The sequence below is a fragment of the Toxorhynchites rutilus genome, chromosome 2 (assembly GCF_029784135.1).
Source record: "Toxorhynchites rutilus septentrionalis strain SRP chromosome 2, ASM2978413v1, whole genome shotgun sequence".
Classification (NCBI taxonomy): Eukaryota; Metazoa; Arthropoda; class Insecta; order Diptera; family Culicidae; genus Toxorhynchites; species Toxorhynchites rutilus.
Genome location: NC_073745.1, coordinates 59,960,127 through 59,980,478, shown reverse-complemented (window position 1 = coordinate 59,980,478; position 20,352 = coordinate 59,960,127).

Here is a 20,352-nt window from a genome sequence, read left to right as displayed (position 1 = left end):
TATTTGTTTTTGAATCATTGAATCATTGTTGTGTTTTCTTTTGATTCTCGGTGAAACACAGTAGCGCGCCGAAAGTGGGAACGTTTTATTTCTCTCAAGGTGTTTGGGAGCAGGTGCGTCGCAACCGCACGTTGCGACAACACTATCATTCGTTTTAATGTCATATCCGATTTATGTTTAATGCGCTTGAAGTTAAACAAGTTAACGATCCGCATTGATGGCATTGAGCTTCGTTTACTAGTTCAGGGGAGCGTAAAAAAATGATTGATTTTCAGGCGGAATGAACACGTTTTCAAAATTTAAATTATGAATGAAAAATAACCTTTCCGTACCAATTTGGCATTCTGCTCAAATGAAAAACACTTTTGTTTGCAGGTGGTGAAAAACTCCTATGCGATATTGTTTTTGAAGACAACTTTATATTATAATGAAAAGTTTCAGTAATGATGTTGGAAATGTATAGTAAGGGTTAAATAAAAGTCGGAAAAAAGTGTTTTAAGTGATTAAATAACATGATGTGAACATTTTCATTCAAATTTTAACATTTGAAAACTGGCTTCGTGTCTTCTAACGTGATAGGTATTACACTAACGAGATAGGGACCCAAACTATGGTCCCTAATTGAAAGTCGCCACCAGACGTCGACACTATTCCTTTTTCATCGTGAATTCACGTTTTGTCCAGAAAAAACGTTTTGAAACCAAACCTAAACAATCAGTTGATAGATGTTTGACAAAGTAAAAACTATGTTCGAATTCGAAAATCAAACTAGTAAAGTAAACTTATATTCATACGGATTCAAGTAAATACTAGGAAAGTTTACTTTACTTGGAAACGGGCAGAATAAGTAAATACTTTGTTTTATTCATTCGACCTACTGACACTGGGCAATCGTCGCTTGCTGATTTTTGACATGTTGATTTTGCTGTATACAGTGTGGCCATATAATTTTTGTTTGTTGTATATTTGGTTTCGCGAATAGATCATGGAAGAGTAATTATCTTGAACTTTGCACAACAAAACGTTATGAGCGACAAAGGATTAGTTGAAAACATGCTCCAAATAAGTTTTAAAGAATTTGTTTTGTGAATTGTTCAAGAGCCAACATGATACATTTAACATTTCATGATATTTATTTTTTGACGATAGTGAAATTTCAAATTGGTTGGTCTGCAAGTACTGGCAATGAAATGTAAGCAAAACAAGTGTAATGAGTTTTTGGGGCGTAAATAATTGTTTGTCTCTTTTGTTTTCATTGTGTTCGTTCTTTGTATGAGTGTGACATGAGAAATTCAGATAAATGATTGACGAAAGAGATGAGTGAGTTTACATAGTTGATTTTATCTTTCATAGAGTGAATGTAGAGTCAAGTGTTGATAGGAGAAGATTAAATTTAGTCATTGTCGTTAATATTGAGTGTTTGAATTTGACATTTATCAGCACTGTCTAAAGCAATTCAAAAGTACAACAGACCCGTTTTGAAGAAAGATGATTTATTCGAAATGATTCCAAACAACATATAACTTACAAGTGTAAAACAACTATGAATAAAGTATTCCATGATGAATTTTGAACAAATTCGAATAGTTATGGAAAATATGGCCAATCGTTACGTAATCGTTAGTCTCTCGCAAGCAAACCTGTAATCCATCGATAGCCCAGTTTACACACCAGAACACATGAGACGATCTTTCTTACTCAAAACAAACTTCCAAAGTAATCCTACATACCTCCGTTGCGTAGTAAAAATGGTGCAATTAGAGGTAGCCCACCGCAAACTGGAAGAAGCTGTTATAATAACACCAATTCATTTATTTGCACACCGTGCCGACTGTAGGCTCTTCGGATTGCCCCGAAGGACTCCCATCTCAGACCACCATCGTCGGTTTCAGACAGTCAATAACGGCTTACGCTCGCAAAACGTAAGCTTTTTATGCCAATCCGCCTCCAGCGTCTGCTGTGTATAACACTTGCCTCCAGCATCAGCATCAACAGCAGCACCATCAGTAGAAACACTTCACGAAGCATATCAATCTCGGCCAAATAAAAATACTCATCATCCTAGAAACAACAATCGTAAACACAATAAAATTATGATTTTTTATGCCTCTCTCCCTGGTGTCTACGCACATATGCTGTTGCTGCTGCTTCGGGACACTTCCAGACGAGCATCGAATAGGGGGAACTTAATCCTATTTGCTCGGGTATCGAATCAAATCGTATCGATGATATCGATCTGCGGCAAAAAAATGGACCCAATGTGTGGGCAGAATGGCGGCCCGCGAGGAGAGCGAAGATCCAACCAAGAGATGGGCGGAATTGACTCGAACGGGGCTCCGAACATTGGCTTGACCAGTGGAACCAGAACATAAACCATACTCAATTTTCCTAATCCGACAAGTGAATAAGATATATAACAATGTTTCTATGGACCATCAAGTCAATAAAATAAAACTGTAATATTAGCCCATAAATTGGAATTAGCTCGATGTGTGACGAACTCTTGCCCCGTTCCCGGCCTGTGCGACTGTGCAGCGGTCTGCGGTGTCTTGCGGACCAGTTTGGAGAGGGAAGGTGATAGAGTGTGATAGGGATGCTGGGGTAAGAAGAGGTATCGTTTCAATAAATCCTGCCGAAGAAAGAAACCGGGTTCTGAAGTTCTCGTCGCAAAGACGGAGACATAAAATGGAATTTACACGCTAAAATGGATGACAGACTGGGGAAAATTGCTCCTCGCCGGAATAGTTTATTTTGATTGCACCGTGAGCGAGTGTGACTTCCAGGGCAGTGATGAAACATTACCGGTTCTGATCGTTGCATCCTAGCAGGAGCTTCGATTTCAAATTTTGTGCAAAATCTATGTTCTCATGTTAGGTAGGTCTAGACAAGATTTATCTGAAAAAATAAATGTTTTGATCAAACATGTTTATTCAACAAATATGCATTTAATCACTTGATATGTTCATCTCTACTCTCGATAACAACCAGAAGAAGTAAAACTGTTGACATTGAGGTCCACGTCATGTCATGAAATTTTGGAATTGGGCGGCTTAAAAGCCAAAAAAAATTACATTCAAATTTTCCTTCAGTCATGTTTGGGTCTTTTCAAAGTTATTACATGAAGTTGTATCTTGCCGAGATACAACATCCTCTTGTTTTTCATGGAAGAAATTGTTCATTCATAATACCCCTGTAGACTGCACGATACAATTTTCAACATCTTGAATGGAAACTGAGATCATTTCGAATCGATGAGATAGATCCCCATCATATATCATGGCTCGGACGGGCTGATTAGTAGTAAACATAGATTTCTCATTTTCTGGGACAGCATTGGACTTCAAGGAATGAACGGAATGAGAAGAATGAAGAATGAAAGGAATGAGAAGAAAAATTAGTACTCTTTTTTTATTCACAAAATAAAATTTTAATTTGCGATATCAAAAAATATATATTTTTTTATATTTTTGTCAATTTTTTCATATAAAAAAGAAGTCATGTAGAAAATTTTAAAAATGGGCCCAGGATGGTAAAACTATTTTTGACGAAATTTGTGGAATATCGAATTTTTAGGAATTTTCGAAACTTCGAGTTTTAGTATGTAAGAAGTCATTTTTAATCACAAATTATGAATCCTGATGTTATTTAAAACAAAAAAGGTTATTATCAATCTCCTTCTAAATGTAGCCATTCTCGTAATATTTAAAAAAAATATTTCAAATTTATTGTCTTTTTTATAGTAAATAATCCCTTTTAATATGTTTGTCGTGTTATACCGTCATGTTCATGAAATTTTATGGATTTGCTTATAATTTCCAACAACTTTTCCAAATAAATCATCATGGTTCATTTTTTGACTCAAGCGTAACTTTTGAAAAGAGCGTATCGATTTGAGTAAGAGAAATCTTTGATAATTTATATCTCAAAAAATATGAGTCGTACCGAAATAGTGTGTGAATTAATTGAAAAATTTGAAAAAAATATACACTGAGAAAAAAAATAGTACTCTTTTTTTATTTAATAAAAATTTTATTAAACTTTAATTTGCGGTATCAAAAAATATATATTTTTTAATATTTTTTTCAATTTTTTCATATAAAATAGGAGTCATGTAGAAAATTTAAAAAATGGACCCAAGATGGTAAAATTATTTTTACGAAATTTGTGGAACATCAAATTTTTAGGAATTTTCGAAACTTCGAGTTTTTGTATGTAAGCAGTCATTTTTAATCACAAATTATGAATCCTGATGTTATTTAAAACAACAAAGGTTATTATCAATCTCCTTCTAAATGTAGCCATTCTCGAAATATTTAAAAAAAATATTTGTAATTTATTGTCTTTTTAATAGTAAATAGGCCCTTTAAATATGTTTGTCGTGTTATAAAATCATGTTCATGAGATTTTATGAATTCGCTTATAATTTCCAACAACTTTTCCAAATACATCGTTATGGTAAAGACATATGTTTAGGAGTTACGTTACGAAACATTCGAAGACATGTGGATTAATACAAAACGTAGCGAAACTAAAAAATCTTTTTTATCTTAATTCAAACTTCAATCAATAAAAAAAAAATGTGGGAAATTATAAGAAAATTCATAAAATTTCATGAACATAACGGTATAACACGACAAACATATTAAAAGAGATTATTTACTATAAAAAAGATTATAAATTAGAAATATTTTTTTACAATATCTCGAGAATGGTTGCATTTAAAAGGAGATTGATAATAACCTTTTTTGTATTATATCACATTAGAATTCATAATTTGTGGCTAAGAATGATTGCTAACATACAAAAATTCGAAGTTTCAAAAATTCCTAAAAATTCGATGTTCCACAAATTTCGTCAAAAATAGTGTTACCATCTTGGGCCCAGTTTTTAAATTTTCTGCATGACTTCTATTTTGTATGAAAAAATTTAAAAAAAATTTAAAAATTTGTATTTTGGATACTGCAAATTGAATTTTCATTTTGTAAATAAAAAAAGAGTACCAATTTTTTTCTCAGTGTATATTTTTTTCATATTCAACCATCAATACTCTATAACTCTTTCTAAGACACTATTTCGGTACGACTCATAGTTTTTGAGATATAAATTATCAAAGATTTCTCTTACTCAAATCGATACGCCCTTTTCAAAAGTTACGCTTGAATCAAAAAATTACCAATTGCTGTGGAAAACTCATATTTCCTCTAACCCAAACGGAATACACACTTTCAATCGAATCAAAAATTCTCATGTTTTGTCATTTGTCGATTTCATTTGGAATTACTCCAATGTCAATTCCAGTTGATGCGTAATAATTTTTCTCTAATTTTCCTTTAGTTTTCTTAAACAATATTCTAAAATATTCTATAATTCCAATTTGAGTGAGGATGGACTCAACAAAATAAACACGGCTCGAGTCTGAACATCCGTTCTATTGTGATTGTGAGTTACTGTGTGTGAAATTATCTTAAAACGTACAATATAGTTCATTTCGATGTTCCAATTGTAAATTATTTCCAAGGTTGGAGGCGAATGAAGTTTAAAAATCATAATATTTTTTTCTGCCAAATGCGTGGGCAACGTTCCATCCGAATTGGAGCCACACGAGTCTGGCCGATCCGTCATTTGACTTGGTAGTTCTCATATCTCTGTTGCTTCGACGAGGAGCCGCACGTGTTCTGGTCGGATGGATAGGTCAAGCAGCGTGAGAGATGGCGAATTATTGTGAAACTAAACGGTGCATATATAACCAAATTAGTGTATGTTCATAGTTTCTAAAAGTAAAATACATCCAACTACTAATAGCTCTGCTGGCTGGTACCGTGAATTGTGACAGATTTTCGTTGAATCACGCAAATGTTTGAAGGCGCAAGAATATATGTAACGGTTTTTTTTTCAAAAACCTCATTCCGAGTGATATAAATTGACCCTCCATCATATATTTTGATTTATTTTTTTTTCAAAAAAAAACTACAAAGATCATTCTCCGGGCAGAAACAGGGCACAAAAGTTCGCACAAAAAGCCTCATTTGAACAAAAGGATTGCGAAATGAAAAAAAATGCACTAATCAGCAAATGTGGAAGAAGTTCATCTTCGAAGAAAAACGGAAGCATCTTGCACCCAGTAGTGATACGGGAAGAAGCACCCGTCGAGACAATAAACAACAGCACGCAAGAAACTAGGTCGAACATTCGAAACAAACAAAAGTTGATTGAACATTTCTCCGTCTGTCACACATTTATGCGCCGTGTCTCACCTGCCCTTAACTCGATAATATGTGCAAAAAGTTCGGGCGAAAATGGAACGAGAGGGACCAGAGACAGAGGAAAGAGTTGGAAGTGTATAAATCATTTCCCCTTTTATCCCATTCTCGGCTTAGCCCTAGCGAGAGCTGTCCTTTGATGAATGAATTTTGCAATTATGTTTACGTGCTAACATGAGCTGATTTCACCGACTTGACACAAGAGGAACACAAAGAGCAGCATTAAAAAAAATTGAAGCTAAATGCTGCGAAGAGGAAATGAAAAAGGTGGAAGAGTTCGACCTAACAATTCTAATGTATTCAATACCTTTTTTTCTCTCGTCTGTTGTCGCAGGGTCCGGAACTGTGCTCCCTTCCGGATTGATGCGGAATGGTGCGGTGCGGTGTTTTAAAACTAAGCTAACCTTTAAAACGACCCTAAAGAGAGGCATTATTTTGCACCACTTTTGCTGTTTGCAAATTGCACCGTGTTTAGGGTTAGGGTTGCCCTATCCCTTATCATGAAGTTATGGCATTCAGCGTGGAATGTAAGCTTCCCGACCACCCTGGCCACTTTCGAGCGGATACTGCGCCATCCAGATCGACAGGTAATCAACTACATCGCAGCGAGAGCAAATCTCAGTCGGATCTCGCTGGCAGGATTCAAACTTGGAGGTAATAATCTATTAAACGGATCACGGAGAAGCAGGGGTAAGGGGTCGAGAGGAGGGAGAGGTTGGCGAAAAAAAAACTCATCAAAAGCGATCATCCGCAAGAAAATAATAACAACAACGAGCCGCGCGCAATGTGTTGTGTATTTGACGCACAATCTCCGAACCCCGATGAGGACACACAAAAGAGGTCACAAAAGGGTTTCAATTGTGCGAGCGATCGGAAAAAAAGACAGGGGTTGATTTTCCTGGTTCGTTCCCTGCAGAGAGATGTGTTCTAGTTTGTCCATTGTTCTATGATTATTTCTGTCTGTTGCGCCGCACCCCGCGTCCCGTTCCACCCCGATACCGGGTGAAACAAGAATCCTTTTCAGACTGATTTTGATTAGATGCGATTTTCGTTTTGCGATTGTGCAACATTGCTCATCACAGTGTTACCCCTTTGGCCGTGTTTTACTCGATTCCATCCCGGATGAGTCTGATGAGTATTGTTCTCGGGTCCTTCGAGTTACGCAGAAGTGGCCGGATCAATATTCTTGCTCTTCTTCCCGTGCCCCGGAGGATATTCTCCTTTTTTTGTGTTTTGAGATTTTTGGGATCGCCCGCTGGCGGCGTTGATTAGTTCAAGAGCAACTTGTGAAGTGTTTTTAATTTAGATCAAGTGTCGGAGAGTTTTGTTTGGGCTCACCTTGAAGAGCTCCGCTGCGGGATGTTTGCCGGGAAGATTTGGCGAGCCATTTTAGAAGTACCAACTTCACCCGATATCGGGCTTTTGTTTGTTCATCTCTGCTGGTGGTGAGATTCGTCCATTATTGTTCGGGTTGATATGTGTTCCAGATGATTTTAATGTTCCAACATCGTGTTTTTCTTCATTTATTCGACTGTGTTACAATAAAAAAAAATACATTTGCACATACAAGGTTGTTCGCATAATTCAATTCAAGAATGAAACGAACAGTATAATTTAAATTTTAGTAAACTATCAAGAAGAAAATAGCTCGCGAGTGAGCGTTTGTTATATATATTCTACCATCATTCGAGGGCAACTTGATACCCAGGATGAAGATGATCAAACGTAATAGTTAAAACAATCTGAAATTTTCGGAGGTATCATTTAATTAAATTCAGAACTTTTTATATTACACGTTCAATAATCATCTGTATGTTCTATCCGTTTCGTTTCGTGTAACAAAATTCATGATTTTCAAAACTAGCTTATTTGTGATGAATCCAAGTTTATATGACCTCATTGCACAATGGTGCAGGAGATGCATTTAAGTGGAAATTAGCATTCAGAGCTCGACGGTTATTCCCTAGACAAAAACTGTCTTCGACAAAGTTGTTACATATGATAGAGCGCTCGTTTTTATGTTATCAAAAATAGGGTGATCAAAATTGTCGATGAAATAAAAAATATAACCTTCTTATCTTTATAGATAGAGGTATACATAGTTCAACAATGTTTTAGTCCCAGGTATTTGAGATATCTTTGTAGGACAAAGTTTTTTTCTATCTCTTGAAATAACCAATATAGCGCTTTTTTTCTAAGTTACGTTAGGGTCACCATGAAAAAAACGGTTTTATACTCTATCTTTTATATTTCAAATTCTACATACAAACTGTCTTCGAAAGACTTTTAGAAATTACTAATACAAACATTTTGCGATACAGAACTTGTCAATATCTCAACTTCACTCAAAGTTATTGATATTTCTTCCCAAAAAATAATCTCTTTTCAATTGCTTGTCATTCTTTCTGGGGCAAACATAAAAAATGTTCGTTGACGGTATTTGAAAGAACAAATTTCACTCTATATAATATGTGATTTTCGAAGATATGTTATTTTTTGTATTTGAGTAAATTAAAACTGAAATCATGAGTTTTTGGGTGAAGCCCCATCAATAACATTGAGCAGGTTTAGGATATTGACAAATTCTGCATCCCAAAATATTGGTAAAAATAAGCTCTAAAAGTCGTACGAAGACTATTTAGATGTAGAATTTGAAATATAAAAGCTAGAGTAAAAAAACCGTTTTGTTCATGGTTACCCTAATGCAATTTAGTTAGAAAACAGCTTTGTGGCAGATATTTATTCTCTAGACAAAAACTGTCTCCGACAAAGTTGTTGCATATGATAGAGCGCTCATTTTTATGTCATCAAAAATAGGGTGACCAAAACTGTCGATGAAATAAAAAATACAACTTTCTTATCTTTATAGATAGAGATAAACATAGTTCAACAATATTGTAGCCCCTATTATTTTAAATAACTTTGTAGAACAAAGCTTTTTTCTATCTTTTAATATATCGATTTAGCACTTTTTTCCTAAGTTGCGTTAGGGTGACCATGAAAAAGCGGGGTTTTTTTACTCTAACTTTTATATTCCAAATTCTACATCGAAAGTGTCCTCATACGACTTTTAAATCTTATCAAGAACAACATTTTGCGATGTAGAACTTGTTAATATCTTAATCCTACTCAAAGTTATTGATGACTTTTTTTTTCAAAAACTCATGATTTCAATTTTAATTTACTCAAACACGAAAAATAACTTTTCTTTTAAAAATAGTTTTCTAAATCACACATCATATAGAGTGAACTATGTTCTTTCAAATGCCGCCAATTAACTTTGTTTGTGTTTGCCCCAGAAAGAATGACAAGCAATTAAAAAGAGAATATGTTTTGGGAAGAAATATCAATAACTTTTAGTGACGTGGAGATATTAACATGTACTGCATCGCAAAATGTTTGTATTAGTAAGCTCTGAAAGTTTTCCGAAGACAGTTTGTATGTAGGATTTGAAATATAAAAGTTAGAGTATAAAACCGTTGTTTTCATGGTGACCCTAACGTAATTTAGAAAAAAAGCGCTATATTGGTTATTTCAAGAGATAGAAAAAAAACTTTGTTCTACAAATATGTCTCAAATGCTGAAACGTATAAAACATTTTCTAGAAGGAGATCTCACAGGACATTTACAAATCCTGAAAGATTTTCAACTGAACACTATAGTAAGCATGAATGAAGACTGGATGGAAACAAAGACTAACTTCAGTGTTCCCTTCAAAGTGATTGAATTCAATCGCAACGAATGGGAAGATGGTTGTCCCAAAACTCGTTCAGGATCACTCTTGTTTTATACCGATGGATCTAAAATCGGTAAATCTACGGGAGCTGGTATTACTGGACCAGGAATCGACATGTCAATACCAATGGGACAGTTGCCTACAGTTTTTCAAGAAATACAAGCTATTCTAACATGTACAAATATTTGTTTGACTAGAAAATACAGGTATGCCAATATCTGTATCTTCTCAGATAGCCAAGCAGCTCTTAATGCAGTAAAAGCATACACATCAGTCAAAGTCAAAGTCAGTCAAAGCTAGTTTGGGAATGTATTTTATCCTTAAAACAACTAGCAGCTACTAATGAAGTTAACCTATACTGGGTTCCTGGTCACTGTGGTATAGAAGGTAATGAAAAAGCCGATCTCTTAGCAATATTAGGATCTTCAACTAAATTCGTCGGGCCTGAGTCATTTTGTGAATTATCTACATCATGCATGAAATCGGAGCTCAAAACCTGGGAAATACTGGAAACTGGAGGGCTCTATTAACGGCAAGACAATCCAAATTATTCATTATACCTTGTAACAGAATAACACGCAACCTACTCAGCTTGAATAAGGCAGATTTGAGTACATTAACCGGTCTATTGACCGGACACTGTCCAAGCATGTATTACCTTAAAAAAATCGGAAAACTGGCGTTTCTGCAATTTCGAAGCTGAGACATCGGAACATTTACTGTGTCAACGCAGTACACTAATTCAGCGAAGACTGCGAATTCCTGGAAAGGGCATTCTTATGCCTAACGAGATTTGGTCTGCTGAACCAAATCAGGTAAGGAACTTCATGAAGTAAATCATACCTTCGTGGGGGGATATGCAAAGTCCTGGTGCGACTATCACTTATTCCCTGAGTGATGGAACGAACTGACACTGCATACATAGCAAACTGGAGTGCACTACAATAGATCAAACTAATGGTCGCAGTGGTACAATGCTCCTACAGAAGAAGAATATGTCTCAAATAACTGGGACAACAACATGGTCGAACTGTGTTCACCTCTATCTATAAAGGTAAGAAAATTATATTTTTTATTTCATCGACAATTTTGGTCACCCTATATTTGAGACATGGAAATGAGCGCTCTATCATATGTAATCATTTTGTCGAAGACAGTTTTTGTCTAGAGAATAACCGTCGAGCTCTAAATGCTAATTTCCACTTAAATGCATCTCCTGCACCATTGTGTATTGACGAAACCCGGTATGTTCGGAATCAGGTTTTCGAGAGATGTGACCAGAACCAAATTCCATATTGCGACACAACGATCTTCATGGTTTGTCAAGACTAGCTCAGTGGTGATCATTTCAAGGGTTTTTGATGAATTGCAGAGCAAACTTTTGATCGAGATTCGAGAAAGGTAAAAATACACCTTTGGGTGAATTAAATTAAGTTTTATATTCTTAAACCCTTAAATGATCATTCAAATGACCGTAGATAGGGTTGCCACATACACAGAATATTCTGTATTTTACAGTTTTTTCGCCAAATTTCAGATACAGAATCTGTATATACAGAATTACAGATTTTCAGCAAAAAATACAGAATTTACAGATTTTTTTTAAATTCAATTTTGAATATTAAATTTATTACAGTGCATACATAGATACCTTTATAAAACATAGTTGGACGCAACGCAACGAGATGACTTTCGTTGGAGGCTATTATTAAGCGGAATCTTGAACGATTTGAAGAGCTTACAGTATTTTTTCTCGTTCCAAGTTTTGTATGACCATAATCAATTTGTCAAATCGTATATTGACTCATTTAAACGACCTCATGACTAAACCGATTATACTATTCCTAAACTTCGTTCTACCGCTCATCAATAATGTCAATCACTCCTTTCAATCAGAAAGTTCTCAATTTTGCGAACTTTATAATGAGAGAAGACTGTTATGTTGGAGAAGCCTGAGGATGTGTGCGTTGGTATCGATGCAGAAGTAGCTTAAAAAGGATTGGATGCTGCTAGGAAGTTGATCTTTAAATTGATTTGTCGTGACTTCTATATTGAACTGGTGAAACATAGTTGCAGCCTTGATAAACCCTCAAAATTTCGTCAAGCTACCAAACCTTAATGCTACAATTTCCTCAATTCGTTGAAACAGGTTTAGAATTTAGGCTACTCAAGTCAAATATAAATAATAATTCCATGGGGCAAAAATTGAGTGACTCGGATATAACTTGGTCCCAGCTGTTGGATATCATGGAAAATTTTTGTATCCATTGCTAAGGTCGTTTGTAAGACATTTTTTGCGGCTCCCCAAAGCTTATGCCTTACAAATAAATGAACTGAAAAAAAGACATTTACTGACATTCATCAGCAAGTGTTGAGCGAATATTTTTGCTTTACAGTGCCAACAAAAAAAAGTCCGGGTATCGGTTGGTTCACACAATTATGGACTTTATTTTGAGAGCGAGGAACCATGTGTCGGCTCAAGGAGGAGCGTCAAAGATGAAGTTGAAGGTAACTTTGAAGGCAAAGTACAATAAAACCATGTAAAAACATCGTACAATTTAGAAGCGAAAAACTTTCCTATGATTTATTTTGTTGTGTTGACACGACTTTAACAACCCATAAATAAGAAAAATAAGTTCAAAGTGAAAATAAACTTTTATTTTCATTTTTTCCTCTAACTTCCCGATACAGATTTTTTATACAGATTTTTTGACTAAAAATACAGATGTACAGATTTTTTTCAGAAAATTGTAAAAATTTAAATGTGGCATGTGGTTACCGTAGATAACCAGGAATCAGTGAATTTCTATACATTCTTGTGCATAATAGTCTAGAAAATAATGATATAGAGAACAATTTCACCTCAATACTGTGTTGTGAAATTTTAAAAATTTTCAAACTAACTTTTGAGGAAATTTTCCAACAAAATTAGTATGACATTCTGTAAACTTAGCTCCAGTACTGTTAAGTTAAAAATGATTGGGTATAAATTAAACAAAAGACGAATTTCATGCCAACTCGACTGGCCGTTGGCAGCACCATTTCAGGTAGCAGTGAAACGTTGCGGGTGTAAAAACATGGGTCATTTAAGCAACTTTGCATACTTGAAATATTTTGACTACTTTTTGGAAAAAGCCAAATTTTTTTCTTAATTTTTTCCAAAACTTTATAACATAAAAACTTTGATACCTACAATATTTATGTCAAAGGATGAAATGTAGGAAATTGTTTAAATTTTCACAAAAAATACCAAATTTTTTTTTGGAAAAAAATACCAAAATTGTTTTGGAAAAAAAAGTCGCTGACAAAAAAGCTATTTTAAAAATTAAAATTCATTTTTCTCAAAAACGGATTTTTTTGAAATTCCCAAAAATATATATCAATAGCCCTTACAATTTCCAACAAGTCGTCCATACATCGGAAGATGGGCACTTTTACAGGGAAAAAGTTTTTCTAACAACGACTTTTTTATATTTTCTTTAAAAAAAATACAACTAATCCTAATTTTGTTTAAAGTCAAGATAGCGATATACTGTATTCGACATAGTTTTAGATATTGTTAAAATATAAACGTTTGTCGAAGATTTCAACTTTCTATCTTTTATATTTTTTTGGAGTATAAGTCATTTTTGTTTGAAAAAAAATTAATGTTTTGCTCGTAACATGTTTGTGTGTAAATTCTCACGTTTGACATGTTCTTGACATGTTTCTATATAGAGAAAAGTTAGCAGAGCATGTAAATTGCGATAATTTATGCATAAAAATGTTACGAATTAAAAATTAACAGTATTTTTTCAAAAAAAAAAAAAAGAAAAAAGTTGTTGTTCGAAAAACTTTTTCCATGTAAATTTGCCCATCGTCCGATGTATGGAAAACTTGTTGGAAATTTTAAGCGCTATTTATATCTATTTTTTCCAGAATATCACAGGCAAATGTTTTTGAGAAAAATGAATTTTAATTTTCAAAATATTTTTTTGTTTCAAATAATTCATTGATAGTTTATAATGAAAACATAAGCAATTTCCTACATTTCATTCTCTGACCAACTTTTTGTATTTTGAAAATTAAATTTCATTTTTCTCGAAAACATAAGCTTTTAAAATTCCGAAAATAATAGATATAAATAGCCCTTGAAATTTCCAACAAGTTTTTCATACATCGGACGATGGGAAAATTTTTATGGAAAAAGTTTTTCGAACAACATGTTACGAGCGAAACATTAATTTTTTTCAGGAGACTTCATACAAAAATGACTTATACTCCAAAAAATATAAAAGATAGAAAGTTGATGTCTTCGACAAAAGTTTATATTTTAACAAGATCTAAAACTATGTCGAATACAGTATATCGCTATCTTGACTTTAAACATAATTAGGATTAGTTGTATTTTTTTAAAGAAAATATAAAAAAGTCGTTGTGAGAAAAACTTTTTCCCCGTAAAAGTGCCCATCTTTGGATGTATGAACGGCTTGTTGGAAATTGTAAGAGATATTCATAAATAAATAAATAAATAAATAAATATATATATATATATATATATATATATATATATATATATATATATATATATATATATATATATATATATATATATAGACTCCTAAGACGAGTTGGCATGAAATTCGTCGATTGTTTGTTAGATCTGTACTTTAATTTATTACATGTACCATATGGGACAGATAGACGGTTCACTTCCCTCTATCCAGTGCGGCGGATGACGTGAGATGGCTCTATTCATAGGATAGGGGCTAACAGGTGATGAAGATTCCAGAATAAAGCAAGAAGCTTTGTTATCTCATGTCCCTCGCAGTGTAAACTAAAGAGAACTGTATCATCCAGTCCTAGGTGCCACACGTGTTAACACCAAAAAAAAAAATCATGGGCTGAGTTTTATCTTCGAATCTTTGCTTAGTTACAACATAATCGACCAGGAGCTGTGGAAGCTTTGTCAGGAGGTTCTTATGTGTTCATAACAGTGAAGAATGTAAATGTCAGAAACAAATTTGACATTTATGACATGAATTTCGCAGTGAAAACCCAGTGAAACTGAAAGGGAAAGGTCAAAAAAAGGGTTCATTAGGTCAGCACAAATTAATAACAGAAACAACAGCACGTTTGGGTGTGCTCTATATTTTTTGTGACGATACTGTTTAAGAATAGCATTGTCAAATGTCAAGGCTGAAGCTGGCAAAATGCGAGAGTTATTTTAACTGCTTTCCGAATAGTCTCGAGAATGTTCTAACTCGTGAATGTAGCCTTATTGAATAAGAAATATATTCCACCCAACCAAAAAAACTTCTCTCAATTAGCTCTAGAACGATGGATATTTTCCATGGCATCAGAGCCACTTAACGGCTCAAAAGAAGCGCTGTCAATATTATTTACATTAAAAGAGAATTATTTTCCCCCTATTTTTCAATCAGAGCCGAACCGAACTGTAAATCCCTTAGCCACGAGCACCGAATCAAGAGCGTTAGCTGTCATGCAGATAGAGATTTCTGTTCTCCATCTCGGCTCCGACAGCAAACCCGGCAGACAGATTGGAGCCATACTTTTCACGGCTTGGTCAATCCACCGCGTTTCTCACCCATTGTGGAATGCTGGCCTCCGGCTAATGGACAGCGTGATTTGTTTTTTTACTCTCTCTCTCTCTCTCTCTCTCTCTCTCTCTCTCTCTCTCTGGTGTCTGTTTTGTTTTGTCTCGGTTTCATTCGGAATTGTGTGGTAAGGTCAGGAAGTATGTGTACACGGGGTCCTCTGCAAGAAAGTATCATTCCGTCCTCGGTCATGATCGAATGTGTTTTGTTGTTCAAACCTACCTTTCGCATCTTCACTCACGCGTCACCTCATCAGCATCCCATACATCATCGGGAGATTTCAAAGTTTAATGTTCTTTTTTCTGGGCCTTGGCACTCTCGGACTTCATTCTGACACCTAATAATGGATCATATTAGCAGTGAGGTATTTCTCTTTTTTGGTTTTTGTTATTTTCAATTCATCGAAACCGCAACGAAGCGGAATAAATGTTTTCGGCATGACATGTCGGTTTTTCCGCTTTTTATTTCGAGCGGAATGGCATTCATACATTCGCTTGTGGAGAATTAGAAGTACATTAAATACAAATAAAGATTTTCGGAATGCTAGAAATTTGGTACGGGTGCATTTTTGGGTGTAAATGAGCTGTATGTTGTGGGAAATATACATTGAAAGCAAGGGCCTGTATCTATCCACAATTCGCGTTGGCGACATTGAGCTCCGTTTTTCGAGTTTGGGATGCGACAATGACAAGAATGGATTTTCAAGTAAAATTAACACATTTTCAAAATGGAAATATGAATGAAAAAAATATTCTTTGTATACGAGTAACACGGTGTTTTTCGCAAATTGTGAGCAATTATCAAACAGAAATTTAACAAAAAGGTGTTTGAAAATATTTTCATATTATAATGAAGAAATTTAGTGAAAATATCTGGAAATTTATCGACAAATGGTTAAGTTAGAGCCATGAATACGCTTTTTAAAGTAATCGAATAAAATAATGTAAAATAGTTCATTTGAATTTAAAAAATCCAAGTTACTTTCGTGCCTTCTAATCTGATAGAGATTTGACTTTCGAGTTTGGGATCTAAATTACGGTCTATATATATTGTATTATAATGTGAAATAAATGAATTAATTAGTTATCAAGTTTCCGAAGTTGTATCTGTTGCAACGGTGCTCCCTTGGCCGAGTGGTTAGCGTCATAACTAACATGCCGGGTGTTCGGGTTCGATTCCCGTTCTGGTCGGGGGAATTTTTCGTCAAAGAAATTTCCTCCGACTTGCACTGTGATCACGCGTATTCTAGAGCTTGCCACTCAAAATGCATTCAAGGCGTGTTATTTGGCATAGAAATCTCAACTAAGTACTAATAAAAATGACGCAAGTAATACTACGTTGAGACGGCGAAGTTCCTCTAGGAACGTTAGTGCCATTGAAGAAGAAGAAGAAGAAGATCTGTTGCAACGAGATAGTTCGTAGCTTGTTGTGCGGTACCTTTCAAGTTCTGGATTTCGTAAATTTTTCGATAATTTCTACGTGATTTTAATTGATTCCCGTATGTACTGTTCTATTTTTTCGCTCTATCATAATATTATGCTCTTGATTATTTTGGACATTTGTTCGATTATTTGATTATATTTTGTTGTGTAAGTCAGTTTTCTATCTGGAATAACTGGACTCGAGTTGATCAATGAAACTTTTTTCATATTAACAAAAATGCATGGGTCGACCTGAACATTGTGATTAGTAAAAGAATTTTGTCTTTTATATTTATATTTATATTATATTTATATTTATATTTATTATTAACAAAATCATCTGACGACATGGTCTACATGATAAAATGTTACATGATTAGGTACTAAACTACACTAAATCTCGATTACGCAAGCGATTCTTGAAAGTTTCACAACTAATATTGAAGTCGAACAAACTCGAACAACTAATATTGAAGTGAAAAACAGAATTAAACATATAACACATAGCACAAATTGGTTCGTTTTGTCCGTAAACTGTCCGGTGGAAAGGAATACGAAGAAAAGTCGTAGAACGGAGCAATCTCGAAGTCACATTCACGTTTAGTTTAGCTAGAATTTTAGGAGCGTCGATTGTCCCAAGAAGCAGTTTTCCAACGAAGATTGCGCGCATATCGTCTCTTCTTTTAGCCAGTGTGTCCATGTTCAGCAGCTTGCATCGACTTTCGTATGGAGGAAGCGCCATCGGGTCCCTCCAAGCAAGATTCCGGAGCGCAAACCTGATAAATTTCTTCTGAACAGACTCAATCCGTACGGACCAAATATCAGTGTAAGGACTCCAGACAACCACTGCAGTTTCAAGGATTGAGCGGACGAGTGCATCGAAAAGTGCTCTTAAGCAGTACGGATCACGAAAGTTCTTAGCGATTCTCATTATGAATCCCAGATTTTTGTTTGCTTTAGCGATGATATTACTGTAGTGATTCTGGAAGGTAAGTCCACTATCCAAAAGGACACCTAAATCTTTGACTACTGACTACTGAATTTTTTGCTGGTTAATAGAATAGTCATATTGTATCGGAGTTTTCTTCTTACTGTAGCTGATTACTGCACACTTCGCAACGCTGACGCTAAGTAGATTACATGTGCACCATTCGTAGAAAACGTTAATCAATTTCTGCAGTTCGGAGCAATCGGTAACTGAATGAACAGCATGGAATATTTTGAGGTCATCAGCGTACACGATTCTGCATCCTGGGGGGAGTATCAGACATACATCATTGTAGAAAATCGAGAAGAGTAGCGGTCCAACGTTACTTCCTTGCGGAACGCCTGATGTACTCTGAAAGTCACGGGAACGATTGTTCCCTTATTTCACAGAGAGTGAGCGGTCTACGAGGAAGGATTCCAACCATCGGGCGAAACATCAGAGGCTCCCAAACGTTTGAATTTTGCAATCAGTATGGTGTGGTCAACCCGATCGAATGCAGCTTTGATGTCGGTGTACACGGTATCAACTTGTGCTCCATCCTACAAATGATTCAGACAGAAGGAACTGAACTCCACTAAGTTTGTGTTAATTGAGCGACCAGGAAAGAATCCATGCTGATCTGTTGATATGTAGTGCGCAACACGTTTTTGTAATGAGTCACCAATTAGGGTCTCGAAAAGTTTCGATCCGGCACAAAGAGAAATAATTCCACGATAGTTATTGATATCGCATTTGTTTCCCTTCTTGAATACAGGAAAAATGAAGGACTTCTTCCAGCACTCGGGAAATGTTTTCTAAAGAAGCGATTGATTAATGATCATCTGTAGCGGTTCCGAAAGATAGGTAGCACAATTTTTCAGTACAATCGAAGGTATCCCATCTGGCCCTGGCGTCACTGACTTTTTCAATTGTTTCATGGCAGTAGAAACTTCACTTTGCGAAAAGTTGGTTATGTTTATGTCACATACGTTTTCAGGAACATATTTCAAGGCTTCCTTTACTTGCTGAATAGACGTATTGCCAGCGGCAAAGGCACTCGAATAATGCATAGCGAAGAGATTGCAAATTTCCTCAGGGTCGCTGGATGTTTGGTCACCAAGATTCATTTGCGCTGGAAATCCGGTTTCATTGCGTTTTTTGTTAACGAATGACCAGAAACGTTTAGGATTTCGTTTCAAATCACGTTGTCTTCGCAAAACATAGTTAGAATAGAGGTATCGGTTATAGTTCCTGTATCGCCGACTGGCACCACAAAAATCACGTTTGGCAAGTGCATCATGTGTACGAGAATATTTTTTCAACGCAGCAGATCTGCAGCGTTTGAGTCGGCGAAGTCGTGCATTCGACCATGCTGGCTTAGGCTTCGGTTTTGGTCGAGGAACATGTTCACGTAGTAATGTCATAAGAACTCGATTAAAGAGAGATACAGCCGTATTTACGTCGCTTACATCAAGAAATGACCAGTCAATCAACTGTAAAGCCTCATTCAAACCAGTATAATCGGCGCGGTGAAAATCTAACTCTCGGTCATCAGATAGATCATTGAACCGAACGAGAGACGGGCACTTGAGGTTGACGAGTAATGGGGGATGAAACGGATCAGGATCGACGAGAGCTTCAGATGATTCCATTACACTGCATTGATTGTCGGCCTCGGCATTAACAAAAATCAGATCCAAAGTACGGTTGAGGCAATTAACAAAAGAATTTATCTGCTTCATATCGAGCAACGTCATTCCATCAATGAGTGCACTGTTTGCTGCAGTGAGCGTAGAATCAGCAGGATCGATACGAATATGTCCAGAGGGGGAAGAATTCCATCTAAGGCCAGGTTGATTGTAGTCCCCAAACAACAGATGAAGGTCATGAGGTCGCAGTTTTTCAAATATAGTCAGTGCAAATCCGATGTGATTTTCTATATAGTCCACAGAAGTAGAAGAATCTGGTGGGATATATACCACACCGAAACAAATTGTTCGACTTCCACTATTCACATTAACCCATAGCTGTTCTATGTTGGTATCTATACCAATATCTGATTCCAATGAACTGTAACGTTTTGAAACAGCAATGAGGACGCCGCCTCCTCTTGTTTTGCCTGTACTAATGGTATCACGGTCATTGCGGTAAACGTTGTATCCAGTTCCAAATAGCTGCATTGAATGATATTGTTCGTTAATGCTGTAGGCAATGCATCCTGGGTTTAAAGGATGACAGCTGACGGTGGCTTCCTCGCGGTAATTATTGGTGAATCCGGATTCACTGCATAGAGCCTCCGAAATTTTTGAGAACCATAGTCCTCGAATTGACGGAACATAATTCCCTCGGGCCACGCAGTCGGATTAAGCGC